This window comes from Betta splendens, chromosome 10 (genome assembly GCF_900634795.4).
Source record: "Betta splendens chromosome 10, fBetSpl5.4, whole genome shotgun sequence".
NCBI classification, from domain to species: Eukaryota; Metazoa; Chordata; class Actinopteri; order Anabantiformes; family Osphronemidae; genus Betta; species Betta splendens.
This window is the reverse complement of record NC_040890.2, coordinates 3,372,373-3,398,163: the sequence shown is the minus strand read 5'-3', so window position 1 is coordinate 3,398,163 and position 25,791 is coordinate 3,372,373.

Genomic DNA, 25,791 nt, shown 5'->3' with positions numbered 1-25,791 from the left:
TCCTCGTCACCACCCTCCTTAAAGGAGTGTCTGGACTTTGTATTTCTCCTGTCATGGACTCACTACTCATGGACTCTGTTCTGTTCCTGCAATTCATTCTGTATGTTTTGATCATCTTGTGTTCTGCTCTGGCCCGTCACCCATCTCGCTTGGTTATGTTTGTTTTGTTTTGGTCATCTAGGAATCCGCCCTAGATGGGGGGGTTCTGTCACAAGTCACGTAACTTAGTCACGTTTCTCACTCATTTTTCTTATTCTTATTTCCGGTTTTATTTTGTACTACTTCCTGTTCAGTGCCCATGTTTTCAGTTCCAGCTTTATCGCCCACCTTTTGGTTGACTCACCTGTGTCCTGTTAGTAATTACTCACCTGCTACCTATCTAGTCATCATCACTCTGCATTTAAGCACCAGCTCTAGCCCTGCCCAGTTGCCAGATTGTCTTTGTGTAATAGCCAGCATTCCAGCATTATTTCATATCTTGATTCGTGACTGACCCTGCTTTCCCTGACCTTGCCGCCTGCCTCATCTGTGATCCTGCCTTGCCATAAGTCTGACCTAAGCCTGTCTCCTGACCACCGACTGTCTGATCCATGCCTGTACTGCTACTGCCTCAGTTGTGTATCGACCCTTGCCTGCCTGACTACGAGTACTTATAAACCCTTTTCATCACCGAGCTTTGTCTCCGCCGTGCATGTGGGTCCGCTACCTAGAGCTACCCATTCATTTTGTGGTCTGCACATTGAGCTGTGAAAGTAACTTATCCAGCATTATAGTGCTGGTGCATTGGTTGACAATAAAGTTGGCTTTGACTATTGCTATTTCACTAAACTAATCTTTATGAGGGAAAACAGACAAATGTTTTATAACATTTTAACTTTTATTGAGGTATTGCCACGAAAACAATAATTTAGCTATCTCACAGGTGGTCTAAGTCCAACATAGGTGCCTTGTCCCTCAGGAAACACTGCCCTGATCAAGACCAGGGAAGATGGGATTACAACTTGGACTCTTCAACCTAGAAGTCCCCAGCACCGGCTCACAAGACTTCTCTAGACTACAGTAAATACATGCAACGACTTGAAATACACACAGACATAGTACTATCAAATTTATGAAGAAAAAAGCAATAACTACAGTTTTTATTAGTTATATATTAGCACCTGATATATCATACACCTTACTAAAAGCATTTAAAAATATATTAGGTCAATATGTATTTAGAACCAAAACTATGTTTGTAAACCAGAGCATTACTGCAGCCGCCGCACCTTTCCATCTGTCAAACTCACACTCCTTCCTTCCCTCACTCGTGAACAAGACCCCAAGATACTTGAACTCCTCCACTTGGGACAGGAACTCTCCTCCAACCTGGAGAGAGCAAACCACCGTTTTCCGGTCGAGAACCATGGCCTCAGATTTGGAGGAACTGATTCTCATCCCAGCCGCTTCACACGCTGGAGGTCCTGGCCCTATGAAGCCAACAGGACAACATCATCTGCAAAAAGCAGGGATGCTATCCTGTGGTCCCCAAACCAGACCCCCTCCGGAACCTGGCTGTGCCTAGAAATTCTGTCCATAAAAATGATGAACAGAACTGGTGACAAAGAGCAGCCCTGCCAAATCCATCATGCACCGGGAACAGGTCTGACTTACTGCTGGCGATGCGAACCAAGCTCCTGCTCCGGTGGTAAAGAGACCGAACAGCCCTTAGCAAAGAGCCCTGGACTCCATACTCCCGGAGCACCCTCCACAGGATGTCACGAGGGACGCGGTCAAATGCCTTTTCCAGATCCACAAAACACATGGAGACTGGTTGGGCAAACTCCCACAAAACCTTAAGCACCCTGTTGAGGGTATAAAGCTGGTCAAGCGTTCCATGACCAGGCTGAAAACCACATTGTTCCACCTGTATCCGAGGTTCGACTATCGGCCAAATTCTCCTCTCCAGTACCCTGGCATAGACTTTCCCAGGGAGGCTGAAAAGTGTGATCCCTCTATAGTTGGAACACACTCTCCTGTCCCCCTTTTTATGAAGAGGGACAACCACCCCGGTTGTCGAGTCCAGAGGAACTGTCCCCCTCGTCCACGCGATGTTGCAGAGGCGTGTCACCTAAGACAACCCCACAACATCCAGAGACTTGAGGTACTCAGGACGGATCTCATCCACCCCCGCTGCTCTAGCACAGAGGAGATTACTAACTACCACGGTGACCTCAGCCTGGTGATGGGCGAGTCCTGCCTCTGCTTCCTCAACAGAAGGCATGTCGAAGGGGTTGAGGAGATCCTCAAAGTACTCCTTCCACCGTCCAATAACATCCCCAGTTGAGGTCAACAGCTCCCCACCTCCACTGAAAACAGAGCTGATAAAGGACTGCTTCCCCCTCCTGAGGCCCCCGAACAGTTTGCCAGAATCTCTTTGAGGCCGAGCGATAGTCCTCCTCCATGGCCTCCCCGAACTCCTCCCAGGGCCAAGTTTTTGCCTCCGTAATGACACAGGCTGCAGCACGCTTGGCCTTCACCCATCAGCTGCCTCAGGAGTCCCACAGGTCAACCAGACCTGGTAGGTGTGAGTTAAAGGTCCGTCTGACAGAGTGTTCAGCCAGACGTTCCTAACAGACCCTTACAATACGTGTGGGCCTGCCAAGTCATTCTAGCATTCTTCCCTGCCAGCGGATCCTACTCACCACCAGGTGGTGATCAGTTGACAGCTCAGCCCCTCTCTTCACCCGAGAGACATGTGGCCGAAGGTCAGGTGAAACGACTACAAAGTCTATCATCAATGTCTGACCTAGGCTGTCCTGGTGCCATGTGCACCGATGGACACCCATAAGCTGACCGTATTATGGAAAATTTATTTTGACACAGCAGCAGCACGAGGAAGAAGAAAAACATGTAAAGATGAGTTTATATTAGTTTATCAAGCTATGCTCCCAAACAGGCTGTAGTCGTGTTGGTTCTCGTAATTAATTCAGGCTGCTAATTGGCAACCATTAGTATTAGCGTTAGCAGCTAATCAAGTTGCGTATTATATAAATCAATAAATTAAATTAAATGTGAAATTTCCAGTTAGACGTAACTTGCGCCATTCGAAGTGTACCCACTTCAACAGCGTTACATTCGACTTCAGAGTCAGATTTTGGATCAAACGTATGGTTGAACTCCACTGCGAGGATGAGGTAGCCAGTTTCGCTGTTACAGTGGATTCAGTGACCGTGACTTTTCCCGCGGCGGATCACGGCTATGCGCTTCCTTAAAGGGGTGTGGCGATCAACTTTGCTTGCGACACACTCCGAAAACAAAGCGTAGTGAACGAGAGCTTAAAGCACACATTTTCAGACAAGCCGTGTGGGCGATCTACAGAGCTTTTTGGCATGAATAGTTACAGACACCTTACTGAGAGATCAAGGTACAATTCTTTACCATTGTGTAGCATTAAAAAAGCGTGTGCATGGACCTTTAAATGTAAAGTAGTTTATAACTGATCTCTAAATTTATTTATGTCTAAGTAATAAGAAAATTACAGCAGTTTTGAATACAATGCCCTTTAGTCAAACATTCCATCAACATACACATAGATATTTTATTTGTTCTAAATATACTATGTATTACTGTATTGTAATGATTAGCACTACAATTACAATTTTAGCAATTTTTTTCAACCAGCCAGGAATAAATGACAACTGACAAAGACCAAAAGCTTCCTCAGTCTGAGGGAAGTTCCATATTATCCTCCAGTTTGGCTTCACTTCACACTTGCAAAGAACTGGCTCGTTACGTGAACAAAAGACACAAAAGTTATTAGGTGTGATGAACCCTCCCCCAAGAAGGACACAAACTGTAGAAGCTTGTTTCTGCTCCAGACTGAAAGAGTTGACATGACTCAACTTTCACAAAACTTCACCTGAGCCTTTGTTAACATAATGCTGTATGAAGGAATTTTGTGTCTGTCCATACACTAGGTCACCCTCAGAGGACCAACAGCCTAACGGTTAAGGCACAGAAGCTCCCAGCTAGAGACTCCTGGTTTGATACTTGCCTCTGGGGTTTTTTGTGTGCCACACACATTCAAGTGACACAAAATACAGAGATCTGCGCACCCCATTTTCTGTTGACAAGGCAAGAAGGATCAGACAAGGCAAGGCGCATCAGTGCCTCAAGAATGGCCAGACGTAAAAAGGTAAAATAGAAAAGATAGGAAATCAGCATCATCATCCACCATATCCAGTAATAAATGGACATCTGAATACATATATGTGTTACCAGAGTTATGACAGCTGATATTCTTTTAGTTCTGTGTCATTTCATTCATCTTTTACTGCCAAATGTCATCACAATTGGCTGATTATGACAGCTCAATAATTTTAAAGTTAACACAGACTTTTCAAGTAGAAACATTACCAAAAGTGCAGGAACCTTTACCATGTAAAAAGTGCAGGAACCTTCAGTCTGAGTAAAGTTACGCATTACCCTCCATTTACAATAGGCTTCACTGCACACCTGTAAAGAACTGGCTCATCAGTTGAACCAAGGACTGAGATAAGGTTTGAAGACCACGTCCCTCATGAAGGACGTATTATGTAGAAGCTCCTTGAGAAACATTTCTGCTCTGAAAGAATGTAGTTGTAATGACCCAACTTTCAGACAACCTGGTTCAGAAAATGGTCGAATTAACTGGATGTTTTTAAAATCTGTAAATAAAACTTAAAAAGAAAGCATTAAGTTTATGGCTTATGGCTTAAGAATCTTCTTTTTAAGTAGTTCACAACAGTATCTTTCTACATCACATCCGATAACAGCACTGCAGGTCTCTGATGCTTTGGGAAGAAGGGGGTGGTGTGAAACCAATCTAACTAGTGCTGTGGATTGGTCGTTCTGTCTAAAAAGAGGCTCGATTAGAAGATTCAAATGCTCTTTTTTTAAAATGCTCATTTTAATGCTCATTAATATTTTTAACACCTTCCCCAGACAGACCAAGGAGGGGGGTGGCTGACCGTCGGCTCATGAGTGTGTGATGAGTGTGTGATTGGTGCCTAAAAGGGTATTGACATTCAACTGAAATCAGCGAAAACGAACCACTCCATCTGTACATACCACCAAGATGTACAGCCAAGACATTGGAATGTCATTCAGACTGGATGAGTGTGGTCGGGTGGTAGCAAGGAGAGGAAAGGTAGTCAGGACTGAAAGGATAAAACTACCAGAAGGCAAGAAAGCAGATGTGGATGATAGCTACAAATACTTTGGAATCCCACAGGCAAATGGTAACCACGAAGAGGCCGCAAGGAAAACAGCAAACACTAAGTACCTCCAAGGCAAGTGTAGCATATTTATGTATCATATTATATAGTATATATTATTATACAGGCAGTCAACAATCTGTTCTGTTCATGTTAAGGTGCAGTGACTGTACTATAACCCTTGTATTTTGGCAGAATTGTTGTCTAAGGAATGTCTGGGATAGACTCCAGGAAACAGACATTTACTTTTGAGTAAACACTTATTGTTGGCCAGTGGTATCAGGCCAGAAGTTAGAAGACACCAGATGTCTAGCTGACGTAGGATCAGGGTCTATAAGTTTGTGCCTCAGCCTTAGAGGGGCAGAGCCCCACAGACCGATGGAGGACTTGCTGTCTGGGACGATGGGGTTCTCACTCCTGCAGGAGACCAGGCGACTTCTCACCGCTGCTCTGTCCTTTCCTTCTTGCTGATAATATTATGTCACCACTTGTAATAAATATGAGATGTATCTGTTTAAACGTTAATGTAGTGGTGGTTTGAGTTTGTCCATTTCAATCTGGCAGCTGTAAATTTACTACAGAAGTGGCGTCACTAGAACAAGGCAAAAAAGGAGCCAAGTCTGAAGCCGACAGTTGTCCGGGCTGACCTTCGGGGCACATGACCGTTGTCACTGCAGGTGGGAGTACTTAAGTACTTACATGATGACTCTCTGTGTTGGGGCAGTGTGGGCAAATGTTGGTTATATTAGAAAATTCTAAATTCTGATTTGGCTGCTTTAACTAAAGTATCTGTGTGGAAGATTTTAAAGTATTAGGAGAGAGCGGGGCGGTGTGGAGAGGTCGCCTGTGTAATGCTGTATATAACTAACTAACTGCTTTATTTGTGTGCTGTGCTGTGCTTTCATTGTGGGGAAATAAAAAATGACATGGCCTATTGACCGCCAAAAGTTAACTTAAAAATGTTACTGTAACTCTTTGACAGACACCGTTCGAAGATTCTAAATGAAGGGCTTAAAGTCTGTATGTGGCTAAAATAAATTTAAGGCTGTGTAAGTATGGTAACTGACGTTGGAAGTGCAGGCCCAAGAAAAAGAACCCAAATTGGCAACATATACTAAACACCTTTTTGTAAGTTTGGACACTCTCTATTTACCTTTTTTATAGTTCAGGACTGAAAAATATCTCTTCAAGTGGTTCTAAAATTAAGGTGAGGATTAGTAACAGCGTCAGATTACGGTGCGGTCTCAGTGCAACCAGTTTAGTGAACCGGAAAGTTGACTTTTACTCACCGAATTAGACCAAAATTTTTATATATATATACAGACGTGAACAAAATTGTTGGTACCCTTCGATCAATGAAAGAAAAACTCACAATGGTCACAGAAATAACTTTAATCTGACAAAAGTAATAATAAATAAAAATTCTATAAATGTTAACCAATGAAATTCAGACATTGTTGTTCAACCATGCTTCAACAGAATTATTTTAAAAAATAAAGTCATGAAACAGGCATGGACAAAAATGATGGTACCCCTAGAAAACACTGAAAATAATGTGACCAAAGGGACATGTTAATTCAAGGTGTGTCCACTAATTAGCATCACAGGTGTCTACAACCTTGTAATCAGTCAGTGGGCCTATATATATGGCTCCAGGTAGTCACTGTGTTGTTTGGTGATATGGCGTGTACGACACTCAACATGGACCAGAGGAAGCAAAGGAAAGAGTTGTCTCAAGAGATCAGAAAGAAAATTATAGACAAGCATGTTAAAGGTAAAGGCTATAAGACCATCTCCAAGCAACTACATGTTCCTGTGACTACAGTTGCACATATTATTCAGAAGTTTAAGATCCATGGGACTATAGCCAACCTCCCTGGACGTGGTCGCAGGAGGAAAATTTATGACAAATCTAAGAGACGGATAATTCGAATGGTAACAAAAGAGCCTAGAAAGACTTCTAAAGAGATTCAAGGTGAACTTCATGCTCAAGGAACATCAGTGTCAGATCGCACCATCCGTCGTTGTTTGAGCCAAAGTGGACTACATGGGAGACGACCAAGGAGGACACCATTGTTGAAAACTAATCATAAAAAAGCAAGACTGGAATATGCCAAACTACATGTTGACAAGCTACAAAGCTTCTGGGAGAATGTCCTATGGACAGATGAGACAAAAATCGAACTTTTTGCCAAGGCACATCAGCTGTATGTTCACAGACGAAAAAATGAAGCATATCAAGAAAAGAACACTGTCCCTACTGTGAAACATGGAGGAGGCTCCGTTATGTTTTGGGGCTGCTTTGCTGCGTCTTGCACAGGGTGTCTTGAATCTGTGCAGGGTACAATGAAATCTCAAGACTAAGATTCTAGAGAGAAATTTACTGGCCAGTGTCAGAAAGCTTGGTCTCAGTCGCAGGTCATGGGTCTTGCAACAGGACAATGACCCAAAACACACTGCTAAAAACACCCAAGAATGGCTAAGAGGAAAAAATTGGACTATTCTAAAGTGGCCTTCTATGAGCCCTGACCTCAATCCTATTGAGCATCTTTGGAAGGCGCTGAAACATGCAGTCTGGAAAAGGCACCCTTCAAACCGGACACAACTGGAGCAGGTTGCTCATGAGGAGTGGGCCAAAATACCTGATGAGAGGTGCAGAAGTCTCATTGACAGTTACAGGAAGCGTTTGATTGCAGTGATTGCCTCAAAAGGTTGTGCAACAAAATATTAAGTTAGGGGTACCATCATTTTTGTCCATGCCTGTTTCATGAGTTTATTTTTTTAAATAATTCTGTTGAAGCATGGTTGAACAACAATGTCTGACTTTCATTGGTTAACATTTATAGAATTTTTATTTATTATTACTTTTGTCAGATTAAAGTTATTTCTGTGACCATTGTGAGTTTTTCTTTTATTGATCGAAGGGTACCAACAATTTTGTCCACGTCTGTACATCACCGCTAAACAAGATACGGTTGAGCGATTACTCCGCTACCAAGGTAATAACTTCCAACAGCTGTGGGCGAACAATAAACTGACAAGGATGCGGCGTAAAGGGAAGAGCTAAATAGACTAATGGGTCTATTCAGCTCTTCCCTTTACGTCGCATCAGTAAAGGGAAGCACCGGTGAAAACAAACAATGAGCCAAGGAACAGGAACGAAACAACCGGATGCAAAACAAAACCCACAACAATAAAAGCCCTAAACAAGAAAGCCCAGCTGCCGACATAACACGAACCATCTCTGCAGCAATGTCTCTGCGCTGTGGAGTGGTTTTAATGGACAAAGCTCCCAGTTTATCAGCCCTCAGCTCTGGAGCCCATGCTCACCACTGACGAGGCACGCTGGATCTAGAAGGAGCTGAAAGCCCGGTGCAGTCCTGTTCCTTGTCCCATTTTCCAGCAACGACAGGTTGCAGCTACAGTATACCTGTGTCTGTGTCTCGTCCTTCTTCTGCGGGGCACATTCCCCAACTCACCTCCATTGGTGTTCCTGCTGCCTGCTTTCCTGTGGCGATCTCCAGAGGAGGCCTTCTGACTCTGTTTCCTGTGGCCGACCCGAAAAGAACACCTTTTGACCCTGTTTTTCTGTGGCGGTCCGGATGAGACCGCACCTGCCTTGTTTCCTGGTGGTCCAGAGGTGACCACGCTGGCTTTGGTTCCTGTGTCCTCTGCTCTCGTCTGCAGGTGCTCTCCCCCGTGATCCTGGTGGCAGCGCTTCAGCTGGTCGGCTCCTTCCTTCCTTCGCGTCTGCAGAGGATCCCTCATGGTTTCCTGCACACCTGGCTCTGCTACGCTCACCTGTCTGGTCCCTGTGTGTGGGGTTGCTGTGACGTCCTTATCCAGTGGCCTCTCACCGTCTTCTGTCCAGTCCTTGTCTGGCCACTATTCTGCACCTAGGGGCTGCCGCTCCTGTCTTTTCTGCTTTGATGTCCTACTGTAGGTCACCGCCCCGGAGTTCTAGGCCCTGCTCTCCAGCCATGATCTCCAGTATGAGTGGCTCGATGGTGATCTTCCTTGACAGCGTTGAAAAAGTTAACTCCATGTTTCAAAGCGGCGTCGTCATTAGCGACTCATTTGTTCCCGTGTCTCCCCTGACGCAGCCCGCGAAGAAAGTGACTTTGTCGAACATTCCACCATTTATTAGTGACAAACTGCTGAGTCCAAAACTGTCCAGGCACGGCAAAATTGTCTCAACTTTTAGGAAGCTACCATCGGGATGTAAACAACCAGAGCTTAGATATGTGGTCTCACACAGGAGGCAAACGTACATGGTGCTGAACAAAAAGGATGAGGACCTTAACCTGGTCCTCAAGCTAAAAGTTGATGAGTTTGATTACATTATTTTTGTAACATCTGAGACCAATAAGTGCTTTGAAAGTTTACGCATGAACAAAGGGAACACGGTGAGGAGGAGGCAGCAAAACAGGCAGCTGAGGGTGAAGCGGGTGGACAGGAGCAGGGTGGTGGTGGTGCTGGGCAACAGGCGGAGGATGGTGTGGATGCTGGTGAACAGGAGCAGAGTGATGGTGCTGAGAAGCAAACAGAGGGTGGATCAGAACCACGGCGCGATGATGGACATGGTGCAGGGCTGGGTGAACAGGCACAGGGGGCTGATCAAGCAAATATGGTTGAGGCAGACCTCAGTGAGGACGAGGGCTCTACTCCTGGTAGTGACACTGACATCTCAGACTGCAACTCCTCTCAGCCACGGCCTCACAAATCAAAAGAGTACCCTGTGGAACGTGTTTTTACTGAGAACAAAACATGAAGCGTGTGAAATTTGAGGACTATTTTTCTGATAAAGAGCTGTTTGCTAGGTCGGTGTGTACACAGATGAGGAGCGCCGGCAGAGGGGGATACACTGACCAGGAGTATTACACGCTAAAAAAGATTGTTTATTAACTGAAACATGAGCTTCTGCATGAAGATGAGGATGATGGCGTCTTCTACATACTCTGTTTTTGACCTTAGAGTTGTGCTTCTGCTCTGGACTGTTCTTTACCCATCTCTCATCATGGTCCACGTTAAAGTTGGCACTTAAAACCTGAATGGGGCCAGAGAAAAAAAGGGATGAGTTTGTACGAACTGATGAAACTGAACCACAGTGATGTGATGTTTGTTCAGGAGACACACCGTGACAGCAGCAATGAGGTACACTGGACCAGGGTGTGGCCTGGGCAGGTGGTGCTGAGTCACAGCAGCAGCACCAGTGCTGGTGTGGGCATCTTGTTCTCTCAATCCTGTTCTCCAGTGTCCCTCACTGTGTTTGAAATCGTCCCTGGCAGACTGCTGGTGGTGCGGTCCATGTTTTCTAACAGCAGTTTGGTTTTAGTGAATATTTATGCTCCCACTATAGGTGAGAGACTCCTGCTGCTGAATAAATTAAATGCTGTTTTAATGGATTTTAACTGCACTGAAAACGATAATCTGGATAGAAACCACATGAAGCCGCATTCTCCATCGAAGCAGCTTTTAAGCCGAGTCCTCACGAGCTGGTGGATGTATGCAGGAGTCTTCATGGAAAGGACAGGCAGTAAACATGGTCTCTTTAGCAAGACTTGACCGGTTTTATGCTTTTAAGCATCATCTAAACGTTTTTAGGTTCTGCTTTATCAGACCTGTTGGTTTTAGTGATCATGCCATGGTTTTAATTCATGTTTTTATTAACAACATAAAGCATAGCAGTGCATACTGGCATTTTAACAACTCACTGCTGCTGTATCAGTGTTTTAAGGATGGTTTTAAGTTTTTTGGGGAAAATTTTAGAACCAGACAGTCTGATTTTGAAAATCTGAGACAGTGGTGGGATTGTCAAAAAGTTGAGATAAAACAGTTTTGTTTACAGTATACTCTCAATGTCACAAGGGACATTACCAGATCAATGAAGAATCTAGTGAATGATATCGTGGAATTACAAAACATGGTGGAGTCCACAGGAAACAAGAGGCACATTGAAGTCCTCAAATCCAAAAAGGCAACTCTTGGGCACCAGAACACAGGGGGCGGTGGTCCGATCTAGGTTTCAGAGTGTGACTGATATGGATGCCCCTTCCACAATTTTTTTCAGCCTGGAGAAACGTAATGGTCAAAATAGGTAAATCCACAGCCTGCGACCCGCTGCTGGAGTCATTCTGGAGGAGCCTGGTGACATCAGGAGGAGGGCGGTGGAGTTCTACAGGGATCTGTTTCAGAGCAAGTACACTTAGGATGAGATGGGCATAGACTTCTTCTGTGGGGATCTTCCCCAACTGTCTGAGGAGACCAACGATACCCTGGACATGGACATTTCTCTGCAGGAGCTGTCTACAGCCTTGCAGGGCATTTAAGGGAGGGAGAGCTCCAGGGCTGGATGGCCTCACCGTGGAATTTTATAAGACGTTCTGGTGTGACCTCGGCACAGACTTTCTCTCTGTTGTTCATGAGAGTCTAGCAGGGAACCTCCTGCCTCTCAGCTGCGGACGGGTCGTCCTGACGTTGCTGCCCAAGAAGGATGACCTTCAGGATATCAAGAACTGGCGTCCCGTTTCACTGCTGTGTACCGACTACAAAATCCTGTCCAAGACTAACAGGTTGTGGGAGGTGATGGACCAAATCATCCATCAGGACCAGACGTACTGTGTGCCTGGTAGGCTAATCACTGATAATGTTGTTAATTTGAAGTATTCTGGATCTCTCAGGTTCATTGGGCGAAGACTTGATTTCACTTGACCAAAACAAAGCTTTGATTGAGTTGAAGACCCCTTCCTCTGGAAAACTCTAGAGAAGTTTGGACTCAGCTCTGGACTTATTGCTATAAGGGTTTTGTGCCAAGGTATTGAGAGTGCACTGAAGATCAATGGTGGGCTGAGTGCTCCTTTTAAAGTGGGCCGAGGAATCAGACAGGGCTGCTCCTTCTCAGGGATGCTGTACGCCCTCTCTATTAAGCCTCTTTTATGTAAAATCCGGTCCTCCGTTGATGGTTATGAAAAAAGGTTGTCCCAGACTCCCGGGGGGGCTCATTTGGAAGACAGGGGGTTTTATATACTTGGGTGTTCATCTTTGCAGTGAAAAACATGATACAAAGAACTGAGATGGTGTTGTAGAAAAGGTGGAAGGGAGGCTTCAGAAGTGGGGATGGTTGGTGCCACAGATGTCATACAGATGGAGAACTCTCATTTTCAACAACTTAGTGGCCAGTGGACTCTGGCATCACCTGGCCTGTGTAGAGCCTCCTCCTGACCTCCTAAAACTGCTCTAGTCTAAGATTGTGGATTTCTTCTGGGACCGGCTTCACTGGCTGCCCTAGTGTGTCTTGTTCCTGCCTAAGGATCATGGGGGCCAGGGGTTAGTTCACCTGTCTTCCAGGGTGGCAGCCTTCAGGATACAGTTTGCCCAGAGGTTTCTGTGCAGGTTTAAGACAGCAGAATTCCTGGAATAACACATACTCTTAGTGCTGCTTGTTGATAACAACGCTGTGTCACCTTGTGGATGTAGCTGGCTCTGATTTGCGGGACGTACAGGCTTTGGCCTCTGCCTTGGGCTTCAGATCGACTCGGGTTGTTGGAAAGTTCCTGGAACTGGTGTTAAAAAAGTTGACTGTTGATAAGCAAGAGATGCTGCAGGACTACTATGGCGGTGCTCAGAGCCCGGATGAGGGGGATCCTTTTCCTAAGCTTGGTTTTAGTTTGGTTTTTAGGGGCTCCGACAATGTTGATGCTCTACACACTCCAACTGGCAAAACAACATACAGCTCCTGTATAGAGACTGTCTTTCACTGTTTTATGAACTATATGCGACTGGCTGAGCTTTTTAACTTACTATCTGCTGTTTTTAATGCATTTAATGAACTGTGGAGTGTTGTTAGATTCCTCTTTTGTGTGCTGGCTACAGCGGAACAAATGCAGAGAAGTGGCAATTGTTAAACTTCCTGTCTGGTCAAGCCAAGCTGGCCATTTACAAAACCAGACAGGTGAAGGACCATGTGGTGGTCCCTGTGTTCTGCGCCTTGGTCAGGGCCAGAGTGTGGGTGGATTTTAAATTTTACAAGCTCACCAGTAACCTACCCTATTTTAAACATCAATAGTGTTACCAGTGTTCCTTTTCAGATGTCTTTTTAATATTGGTCATCTACACATGACAATAAAGTCTTGTTGAAAAATCAAATCTCTTTCTTTCTATCTCTATCTCTCTGTCTCTATCTATCTTTATCTCTTATCTCTCTATCTCTATCTATCTCTCCTCTCCTCTGCGGGTGGAGTTGGTGAATGAGATCAGGACCTTTCTGTATACTTTTCTATGTTTCTTTCTTCGGTGATAAGGTAATTACACTTGTTTCTAACTTGTTTGAGGATTCGGTGTAAGCAGTAGTTGGCTGTTTGCAGGTGGTTATGGCGTCCCTCCCAGTGGAGGGATCGCCTCTACTGTCGCTGAAACACGGGGTTCGCGTTGCGGCTAATCCCACTTAAACGGTAGAACAAGTTCTCCTGCCGATCGGAAAAAAGGTTGGCTTTGCCAATATCATGTATGGTTCGCGGATGAGCAGAGCGGTGGTGGCATTTATCAGGGAGGATCGGATGCTGCACCAACTGGTGGAAAGTTGCGTTGTGCTCGGCGATGAGTTTGTTAGTGTGTCGCCGCTTTTTGCACCGGCCACCAGAGTCACGGTATCAGGTGTTCCCCCGTTCGTTCCCGACGAACTGCTGGTGTAGGAACTCCTTCGGTTTGGGAAGTTCGCTAGCAAGTTAAGAGTTGTTCGGCTAGGATGCAAGGACGAGAGGCTGCAGCACCTTAAGTCGCTGCGGAGACAGGCGCTCACGTACCTGACCGACCCCGGACAAAACCTGGACGTGTCGATCAGAGTCATGTACAGTGGGGCTTTTTTTACGGTCTATGCAAACTCGGGGAGCCTGAAGTGCTTTGAGTGTGGGGATGTGGGACTCCGTTCCGCACAGAGTGAGGGAAAAACAGTCAGAGGAGCAGCATGAACGTAATGGGGAGCGAGAAGACTCAGGTGGTCAGCAGCAATCTGCTGAGGAGAATGTTGGTGCTGGTAGGTGTCAGAGAAGCAAAACACAGGGTGACACGGAGCAGGGAAACTGCACCTCAAGGTACATCTAGAACAGGGGCGAGGGAGGAGCGCAGCGAAGAGTCGCTGAATGAAACAAATAGTAAACAGGAAGCGGGAAGCATGACAGGAAGATCATGGTGTAGGATTCGACGAAACGGGCAAAAGAACAGCGGAAAACAAGGAACAACAGATGATTGACGATGACACAATGTCACAGTTCTCTGACATCCTCGCAGGAGAATGTGCAATCGTATTGTCGGAGATTAATGAATTTTTAGACGAGACTTATGGTAGACAGTTGGTAGAGGTGACTGAATTCTTCTCTAATGTGGATGTTTTTATTCACTCTGTTATGAAAGAGATGAGGAAGGCTACTTACGAGCAACTAAGCAAACAAAAGAGATTCCGATTTAAAAAGTTACTCACAAAATAAGGAAAGAGAAGAGGGATAAGCGTTTCAAAATGAATAAAACAGCAAAAAGTATTCTTAAGCAACCCTAGTTGCCATGGCTAAATTTTGCGTTTCCACAGGATTTACTGCTTCTTTCTGTTCCCTCTGTTTTTGTTTTTTCCTACTCTTCATGGAGAGGCTGAGGATCGGAACAGTCAATATTTAGGGATATGGATGCCCCGACAGCTTTTTTCTTTAATCTTGGGAAGAAAGTGCAGGAGGAAAATGTGATAAAACATTTAAAACTACAAAATGGATCTATAACTACAGAGCCTGCCATTATGACTTACACGGAGCTGTTCGGTGCAGGCAGTTGCAGACTGGACTGTGGAAAGGCGCTCCAGGAGGGGTTGCCAAAGCTGACAGAGAACCACTCTTCCCTGCTGGAGCAAGAAATCTCATTGGATGAGATGGCTAAAGCAGTGCAACAGCTAGGCAGCAGTCGATCAGCGGGGATAGATGGTCTCCCTGCGGGGTTCTTCAAGTGCTTTTGGGATGTTTTGGGAAAAGACTTGGTTGAAGCGTTTGCAGACTGCATGGATTTGGGGAGGTTGCCAACCAGTTGTACAAGGGCTATAGTGACACTTCTGCCCAAAAAAGGAGACCTTGGGCTGATGAAAAACTAGAGACCAGTGTTACTGTTATGTACTGATTATAAAATATTTGCCAAATGCCTTGCAAACAGATTAAAAGAGTGTGTTGGGTCGATTGTGCATAAGAGCCAATCATATTGCGTTAATATCATTTTTGCTGCGTGATATTACTGACCTGAAGTGAATGAAATGGATGTGGTTGTTCTTTCACTAGATCAGGAGAAGGCTTTTGACAGAGTTGACCATGAGTATCTTTTTGGCACTTTAGGTGGCACTTTAGTTCGGACTTGGGGAGAAGTTTATCTCTTGGCTAAAAACACTCTATTGTGAGGGCCACTGTCTTAATCAAGGTCGGAGGAGGTCTTAGTAGAGCAATCCCAGTTCAGAGAAGGATAAAACAGGGGTGCCCACTATCAGGGTTACTTCACGCACTGTCGATCGAGCCCCTCTTGCATCATGGACAGGATATTGAGGGGGTGCTCCTTCACAAGGACCTTCCATCCAGGGTCAGTCTGTCAGCCTATGCGGATGATTTTTATAACGGGACAGAGAGACATTCAGGTTCTCGAAAAGAAATTAGCAGTTTATGAACTAGCTTCTTCAGCTAGAGTAAATTGGGCGAAGAGTGAGGGTCTCAATTTGGGAGATTGGAGAGGTAAAGCTCAGCCCGTTTTACCTGCAGGGCTGCAATGCGGCACAGAAAGTATTAAGAGCCTGCGTGTTTTTTGGGGCAGTGAGGGCTTTCAGAAAAAGAATTGGGAAGGGTTGGTTGAAAAAGTGAGTGCTCGACTATCTAAGTGGACCTGGGTCTGCCCCCAATAGTCTTTTAGGGGAAGGGTCCTGGTTGTTAATAACCTGGCTGCTTCTATGCTCTTGCACAAATTCACTGTGCTGGAGCCTCCAGAAACACTAGTAAAAGGAAATCCAGAAGAGGCTAGTGGATGTCTTCTGGGGAGGTGTGCACTGGACTCGAGCGGCAGTGCTATATTTGCCATTGTTGGAAGGAGGCCAGGGATTGGTGGACCTGAAGAGTCGTGTGGTGGCCTTTCGCCTGCAGAGTGCTGAGCGGTACTTATACTACGATCCTCAAATGTGGACAGAAACAGCAACAGCACTCCTCCGCAGAGTAATGGATTTGCAATATGATAAACATTTGTTTTTGCTGGATTTGAGTAAAGTTGATCCTTCACGGGATTCGCCCTTTTATCAGTCAATGATTTGGGTGTGGAGGAAAACAATAAAGATCAACAGAGACCGTAAAATGTTCTATGGATGTGTGGCAGAGGAGCCCCTGTTTTCCAACCCGCTAATCCAGTGCAGGAGCCTTTTGTCAGTGAGTGTGCAGAGGATGCTGGTGTCGACCGGGGTGACAAAGTTGGAGGGGCTGATGGAAGATGGGAATTGGATCGCAGCCACAACGGTGAGCCAGAGGACAGGGTCCAGATCAACAAGGTGTCTGCAAAAGTTGATGGAGGAGGTGAGGCCAGTCTGCCTGGTCTTTTTAGAGAAGTCATAGGAAGATCTGTGGCGAAGGACAAACTGCTGGACTGGCTGGCCTTTCCTCCATTGGGAGTTAGTGCTGCTAAAGGGGAAGGAGGTGAGGGAAAGGGGGCATTGCTGTCCTTTCGGGCACCTGAGCTAACGGAACTATTGACGACATTGAGAAAATCCCTTTATTGGGTAGCAGTGAAGGTAAACAACAGAAGCTGTCTTGTGGATTTGAGTTGGAGTCGAAGTGGTCGGGTGTGTTGCCGCCAGGTTCTTCTCCTAGAGACAGTTGGAGGTCCCTGTATAAGCCTTCCTATAGAGAAGCGTACTGCAGATCTACAGTAAAGGATTATACACAGCACCACTGGCTCGACTGTCCCAGACTGACTTTTTTGTCCTTATTAACACAGTGGTTTGAGGATGTTGCAGGTGTCCAACTCCGTGCCACTGAAGAGAAGCTGGTCCAGCTGGGTTAGCTAGCTGCTCCCGTCTCCACGTGCTGCTCCTTCCCACTCGTCGCTCTGACAAGAGGGCCTGGCGATGGTCTTTGCGCAAATTCGTGCTGAAGTTTGCCTCCACTACCGCTCAGTTCTTTGCACCTTCAGACTCTCTTACTGACAGTCTTCCACTTGAACATTTTTTAAGCTACAGGTGCATATTCTCCAAGTTTTCCCTACCGCGCGCTCCTAGCGTTAGCCTCCGTCTCCCGTCTGCTCCCATTCTCCCATTCTTCTCCTGCTTCTTCGTAGTTTTTTTTTTTTTTACAAAACCCCGATCGCCAAAATAAAATCCTGCATTATTCCATTAACTTACATTTTAACCACAAACATCGTATAACAACATTGCCTCTTTTCTTTTATTTTGTAAACCCATTACCAATGTGTCTTGTCCCAATTTTTTATTTGCCTCATCTTGTTTATTATGCCAATTACTTATTATTATATTTCTATTTGTACTTTTGCGCTGTGTTACACCTACCTGGAAAACTCTTGTTAATAGAAAACACTAAATTTAGCTTACATTATACAAATAAATAAAAGTTTGTGAACATAGCTGAAATAATATAAATACATTTTACATGTCACAGTTTTTGTCTTACTTGTGCTGCTGCTCTGACATAATTTTATTTAAAAAATGTGCATTAATATTTAGAGCAATCACTGCATGACCTACCTGGGAACAAAAAGCATTGGTTCAAATTATATATTGACCTGACGTATTTTTACTGCTTTTAATTGTGTTTTTGATCATTCTTAATAAATCTGACAGTAATATGTCTCTGTATCTGAAGTTGTTACAGGTATCTAGTCTACAGAGGCTAGTGAGCTGGTGCTGGGGATTCCTAAAGAATCTGAGTTGCCATCTCTTCGTGTGTGGGTTGTAGATGAAGGCAGAGTTTCCTGATGGATAAAACACTAAAACACTCATTGTATGATGGATGCAGACCACCTGTGGAATAACTCCTTTACCATTTGAGTAAAAATGTGTTTTTATGAGTGCAATACTCTTTAAGATTTTTTTTTTAAAATTTATATATAATTTATATGCTTTTTATTTATGGCCGGTTCAACTTTATAGCTTACCATATTATAAAGAGAAAAACATGTAATTTCAATACTCCAATGTGCAATGTATAGGTTAGTGAGTTAATTAAGAAGTCTGGGGGTTTGAGGACAGAAGCTTTTGCAGGGCCTTGGAGACGAAATGCATGGAAGTAGGGTAAACAGTCCAAGTCCAGCGATTAGCTTGTCTCACATGTGGGTTACTACATTTTAAACAGACCCAACTAACATATTTAGATATCACAAGTATCAAGCACAAACTTACTACAGCGAGCTAGATCCATCGCTCCCTGCCTGTCGCCGCTGGAAGGGCGATAACGATCAGCTGTTCCCAACAGGTGTATGCGATTACAGAAAAAGGACAAACACTAGACCCACCGCTCCCTATAGTTTCTCTGGCGGGATTGGACAGGTTTTATTGTTTTAAACAGCAGCTAAATGTTTTTAGATCTTGCTCTACACTGAAAAAAAATCTGTTGGATTAACTTAATTCAATAATGGACATTGGTTGCACATAAAATTTTTGTTTTGACAGAAAATGTCTGAATTTAGTTAAATTAACATTAACTGTTTGTGTTCAATCAAAACAATTGCTTTGTGCTGAAACTAATGTACTGAAACATGTTTCTGTAATGTAAATTAAACTTGTTGATGTTACTTCAGCACAATTTAGTTACTTTATTCCAACATAATCCAATTCATTTTATACCATTATGTAATTACTTTAGTTCAACATGATATTTTTAATTATCAAGTGTGCATTTATAATATACTGTAATTTGAAAATGCATCTTATGACATGTACAGTTTTAACAATGCATTTTATTTTTGTCTACACTTTTAATGCATAATGTCACATGACCACATAATGTAGAACAGATACCAAAGGCACCTTAAAAGGCACCAATACAAAGATTTATCAAACGCAAATAACTGCAATGTAATTTTAACTGTACAAAAGCAAATTGATGATTAATTTAAATTTAAGGAACAAACAGTTATTACTCAAGCATCACATACCTTAGATAGGTTTTAAAAGAACTACAGTATTCAGGGATCAAGAAATGCAGAACTAGAGGTTATACAACCTTTTCAAAAATGTTCTTGGTCTCAAAGCTACAGTGCTCCAAGAACATGAATGCTGACTGTCCCATTAGTGAAGTTTAGTTTCCAAGATTTGAAACTTCTTTGACAGCTTTACTTCATCTAACTCCATTTTGAATAGCTTCAAAAAGGTGTAGCGAAGCTTTGTTAGGTACTTTATGTTTAAAATACATTTAAAAAAGTCCAAAAAGCAAGGCACATGTGAGGGCCGCGTTGTCCAGACCTTTACAGCAAGTATCACCACACCCTCAGGGATTACTCCAATATCCGAACAGTCACTGGTAGTGATGTGTCGTTCGTGAACGATTCGTTCAATATGAACTAATCTTTTATATGACTCGAGAAAAACGAGTCCTCTCAGTGAACGACTCGTTCAGTACGTGCAGTACCTTCTCTCGCCACATGGCAGCAGCTGCTTAAGCTCAGTCAGCAGGACCGGAAACAGAAATTATTCGTTCAGGACTGACTCAACTGAGCGTCGTTCCTCAAGGATTAGTTCTTTTGTCACGTGACAGCCGAACTGCGCAGGCTCTGTAGAGCAGCAAGCGCTCTGGACCTGATTCGTTCCTACGGATTCATATGGATCGTTCATTCTTTTATCACGTCACAGCTTTTCACGCAGTTCTTGTAGATGTGTGTAGTGTTATTATGTATATAATGTAAAGTGTGTTTGTAAATAAATCTTGCGAACTGTCATGATCTGTACTGTTTCCGCTTTTATTTTGAAGGACTTCCTGTGCATGTCCCATCTCAGCTGCTTTCCCTGTCATTACCGGTCCTCATTAGACACACCTGTTTGTAATCAGTAATCCACCCCAGTATATAGCCTCCACCTCTCACACACTAGTGGCCAGATTGTCGAGTCCCAGTACCACATTCCAGCATTCTTAGTACAGTTATCTTGTTGTATGATCACGTTTGTTTTTCCGACCGCCGATTCCTGCCTGTCCCTTGCCTGTACCTTTGCCTGGATTTATTGGTAATGTTTCTGACTGTCTGACCACGAGATTTGCCTAGCCCTAGTCTGTACCTCTGCCGAGCTACCTGTGTACCAAACCTCTGCATGTTTCCTGGATCTGATTTTGCCTGCTTCCTTTTGTGCCTTTAACCTGAGCTTTAACGTGTATGACCTGGATCGCCTGACCACGTTCGAACAATAAACGCTGTTTGTTAACCATGCACCTCGTCCGCACTGTGCATGTGGGTCCGATATCTGCCGAAGCCTAACACGTACATTATATCAACATGTTGATTTTGTGATTTTGATTTTTGTATACTCTGCCACAATCATAAAATATGATAATAATAATAATAATAATAATAATAATAATAATAATAATAATATTGTCACATTTTGGCCAAGATAAATGCACCAATGCACCATGTAAATATTTTAGGGAACTTATTGTTACTTTGTGCTTTAAAAGTCTCACTAATTTTCAAAATAAGTTTCACTTTCAGTTTATCAGCCGTCATGTAAAAGGTAGCTTGGCTGCGCGACTTAGTTCATCATTCTCGTTCATAGTTCATCGCTCACAGCTCAGGCTCTGTGGCCAGCACCAAGTACTACAGTTCTTTTGGGACTCGTTCTTATGGATCGTTCATTCGTTCACTTGTCACGTGACAGCCGAGCCGCGCAGGCTCTGTAGCAAGCAGCAAGTGCTCCAGTTCGTTCCTACCGCTACCAAGCTACTGTCGTGCTGTTAAACAACCATAGCAAGGAAGATGCAGCACATAAGTCACGTTAATGTGGTGCGTATTTGCTAGGTTTTCATATGGTTTGAATTGCTAGTGGTAAGTACATAGTGTTTGAGAATCGCGGCCATTATTACAACGCCCACAGCACCACCTGCTGTAAATGAACGAAATGAACAACTGACTCGAAATGATTTGTTCACTTTACTGAACGGGACTTAAAGATCCGAGTCAGTTGAAAGAACAGAACTTCCCATCACTAGTCACTGGTAGGAGTCTCTCTGGCAACATCTCCACTGTTGTTCTCTTGATGGCTCTTGGTGTTGGCCTCAGTCATGTCTTAGTTAGATGAAGATCAGGTTACGTTAGAAATTACTTTCTACCATGAAAGTTTGTATATTATAATTAAAAATGCTATTGTTTAGACTTACCATGTGTCACACTGGCACAATGGTGGAAGGATCCAAATGCACAGCGATCCTTGAGTAAAAGATTGTTTTAATAAGAATGTAGTCAGGCAGGGAATGGTCATACACAGGTTGGCAAAAACAAGATCCGACAAGGCTTTGGGCAAAAACGTGGTCAAGAAACAGTCAGAGGTCATACATGCTAGACAGGGTTATCATAGGCTGGGCAAGAATCAAAAAGGTATTACCAAACAAGGTCATGCACGGAAACTGGAAACTCGACAATGCTGGAATGCTGGTCATGGGATGAACTCAGACAATCTGGCAAGGTGCTGGGGTGAGATGTGGTGCTTAAGTACTGAACTACTGATTACTGATTACGTGCAGGTGGGGTAAACAAGGACCGGAAGTACAACTAGACTGACTGGATATGGGAGCTAAACAGGAAGTGGTTACAAAATAAAACCAGAACTGGCTAGATAGTGGAGTAATTGACTGAGGTTGTGACACCATGTACTCCTGTAGTAGACCATTGGGGGCTTGTTAAGGTATATGCAGAGTCCTTTCATGACACACTTTCTGGAGGCATCAATGTCATTCTCCAAGATTAAAAACAAATAAATATATAGCATTTTAGTTATATTGTCAGTAGCAAGGATGACAACAGTTGTGAGGTTGTAATCTTGTCTCAATCTAATCTCTCTCTATATATCACATAAAATGCAATAAGACTTTATGCAGTTCCAGGACTATGTTCACTAAATATACAAAACCCTTGTGCGCATTTTATGTTTTAAAAGTATATGAGCAGCTTTTATACACACATGGAAAACAAGTATTATTACCATAATAGCCATACCTTAATATTTGGAACTTACTAAGGGGCAGGCCTTCCAACGCCACATTCTGTATTACCATTCACTAAAAGAGAAATGGAAACATTAGTTCATGTGTAACGGGAAATGTAATTAACATGGTTACATAAATCAAGTGATTACCTCAAAATTTTTCACAAAACCTGTGCCAAGTTGATGTGTGGACAGGCTATGAGAGAAGCCAAAAGAAGTGTTTATAAGACTGAAAAGTACTCAGTTTTGGATTAACACAGTGTCAAGGGTCAGGACTAGAAATAATATGCTCACCACAAAAACTGAGTCCATGACATGAAGAAGCTTGTTTGTCAATCTGCAATAACAAAACCAGAATAAAAATAACAGAATATTATTTTAGCTACGCAAAATGCAGATGGAACCATCAACATTCATACAAATGTTATGCACAATGACCAACAACTAATGAGTCTGATGGGGAATTACAATAGAAATATACATAAGCATTCAAAAAATAAGAGTGCATGAAGCTTCTCACCACAGAACAAGTCTTCGCTGAGGCAAAATGGGCAAAAAATCAAATGCGGTTCTGCAGCAGAAGCAGTAGAAATGTTCAAGTAGCACACAGACATTACGGCTTAGTATTCACCAGAAAAAAATGTCCGGAGCCCTTTTAGCGGGCTCGTCACACGCTCGCTCTAAGAACACGTGCTCACCAGCAGTGACTGACCAACTAAAACCCAAGCCCGATAAAATAAACCCCTGTCTGTAACCGACCGCAGCTCCGTACTGTTACCGCTCCTTGATTTAAAAAAAAAAAAGCAGAAAACCTTGCTTGTCTTGCTAGCATGCACCTGCGCCCACTTTTTCCAATAGATACAATTTTACCGTCTAATAAGTTTAATTCTCGGACGTTTACAAAACAATTGAGCACAAACTGAACTTATAGTGTATTCTTTCTCTATTAGTTTCTGCTTACCACTACAAATAATGCAAAATAATTTAGCTGCGTAGTAACAGTAATGGCGCTTGCTTGGACTTTTTTATTAGTGTAGCTGAAGATGACGCAGCACGAGAGCAAATAGTTACATGTCAGTTGATGAACATATGCTGAATAATCCAATGACAATATAAAGCATATACTTATGAATTAATCAATATACAAATTATTTTAGGCATGAATACTTACCGAATTGAATGGAGGTGACCAGAGTAAACTGACGAGTGGAGGCAAATCCGTTTCTTCTTCAATTAATGGCGCGAAATTTGCTACATATCACAAGAAAATTCGTGACGATATATGAACTTGATTGATTAATTTCACTCCAAATTCAGAGACTTGTGTCCAAAATGAACCAAATGCGTTTATGTACTTTCTCTGCACATGGCTTAGAGTCTACGCAATACTATTACGTTTTTCTTTAAAACACAAAACATTTGATTAAAATTCACAAAAGATGTTCATTTAAATCCTACGGATGCATGGCTTCATTTTTTTGTGTATATCACCTGTTGGTTTTACTGATCATGCCATGGTTCGTTGTACTGTCGTTGTATTGCCACGTTGTACTGTATTACTTAGTGCATGGATCGCCAAGACCATGAACCGCTGGTCGCGTTATAGTATTTAGTATAGTTATTAACGTAAGCTCAACAGTGCGCCCTCCCGTGTCCAGCGTTCGAATTGTGGCAGACAAGCTACTGTAACCCTGATTTCTTGCTGTTGGTACGGGCTACAATTTTCTTTACGTGGTATTCTTCTTTAATGCACCACACAGCAAGACAGTACGACACATATAAACTTTTTTCTTTACGCCGCTCTTACCTTTTTCCTGTCCCCCGTCAACAAGGGCAGGTAGGAACTAATGTTAATTACAAATAAAATCACAGTAGCTAAAATGCCACGTTTCCCAAACATAAAATAAAAAAATAAAAAGGAATACTAACTAAGGTCACACTACTACAATCTAAAAAAGTGAATAAGGATGATCTAGACCAGAGGTCGGCCACCGGTCATATTACGCCTTGTAAAACTATAAAAACGTCTTTTACAGACAATAACACATTGTCAAACCATAGTCAAGAACAGCTAACTCGCTTTTCCCTGCTTCAAATAGCTGCTGTCACTGAGAGCAACCCGCGCGGCATCACCGGTCAATCTGGAAGTGCATTAATTGGGATGGATGCTTTAAGGTGTGTGAACTGGGGGGGAGAGGCAGCAGCGACTGAAGAGCGACTGAATAGAGTTGATGTCTTCCCCGCTGACAGGCGCATTCATTTGATAATGCACGTACCTTGGCTGACAGTTCAGTTGAAAATCACACTGAATCCTTATCAAACCGTCCCTGAATAACATCTATGAACTGCAGTTTCTTCCTTGATAATCCCTGATTATTATGGAAGAAAAGCAAATCATCGCCAGTCCAAATTGTGCAATTAATATTGTGTTTACAATAAAGGTAATAAATATTAATAATAGTATTTTCATTTTAAAATGCACTGCATATTTTAAACCAATGTCGAAATGCTACAAATAAATTAGACCAGAAAGCTACGATAAATACATACGTTTATTCTTGCAATGTAAACATGTAGAACAAACTACTTGCTGCATTAATGAGTCTTAGACCTGCAGTTAATCACGCCGCCCGATGCTGCCCAGTCTCCTACGGAGCTTTGTCCTGGAGCTGAGGTATTTCTCACCTGCGGATCGAGTAGTAGCAACACATTAGCATGTCTATGCGCCTCTACGGGGGAGGGGGAGGGATGTGAAGTTTGCCTTTGTGGCTGTGAGCAAACATGAGACAAACAAAAGCTTGGTCGTACTCAGATCCAAGTCATCTAAGTACGAAACACATCACATATCATTCGATCTTGTGTTTCATTCGAGCAGCAGTCTGGAGCTCTCTGCTAAGACTGCTGCCCCGCGACCCATCCACAGATGAGCTTCGATTAAAAATTAAAAGCAGAGGTTTTTTGTTTTTTGTTTTTCTCTAAACGAACAAACAGTTTTAAATCCAATTCCATGTGTTTTTGTTAAAAATATTTTTGCTCGGTTTATTGGTTTGTAAGGCAGTGATTTTATTCCAATCTGTTTGCCGCCCATAGCAAGAGAAAGGAGAAGCCGGTGAAGGTGAATGGATGGGCGAATGGGAAATCAAAGTTTTAAAACGTACACGGGCCGAATAAGTCTCATCAGCCACTCATTCAGTTACAATGACACGCACAGTCAAAACAAATTCTCGCTACATCTAGTGCGCCACTCCCCCGTTTTTTTCTAGCCTGCATTTGCACATCCATACATTTGTGTATTGGTCACTCTCTGTCTGGACACATGACTCCGAAACACGTTATGTGTTTGTGTAAGAGTTTAAT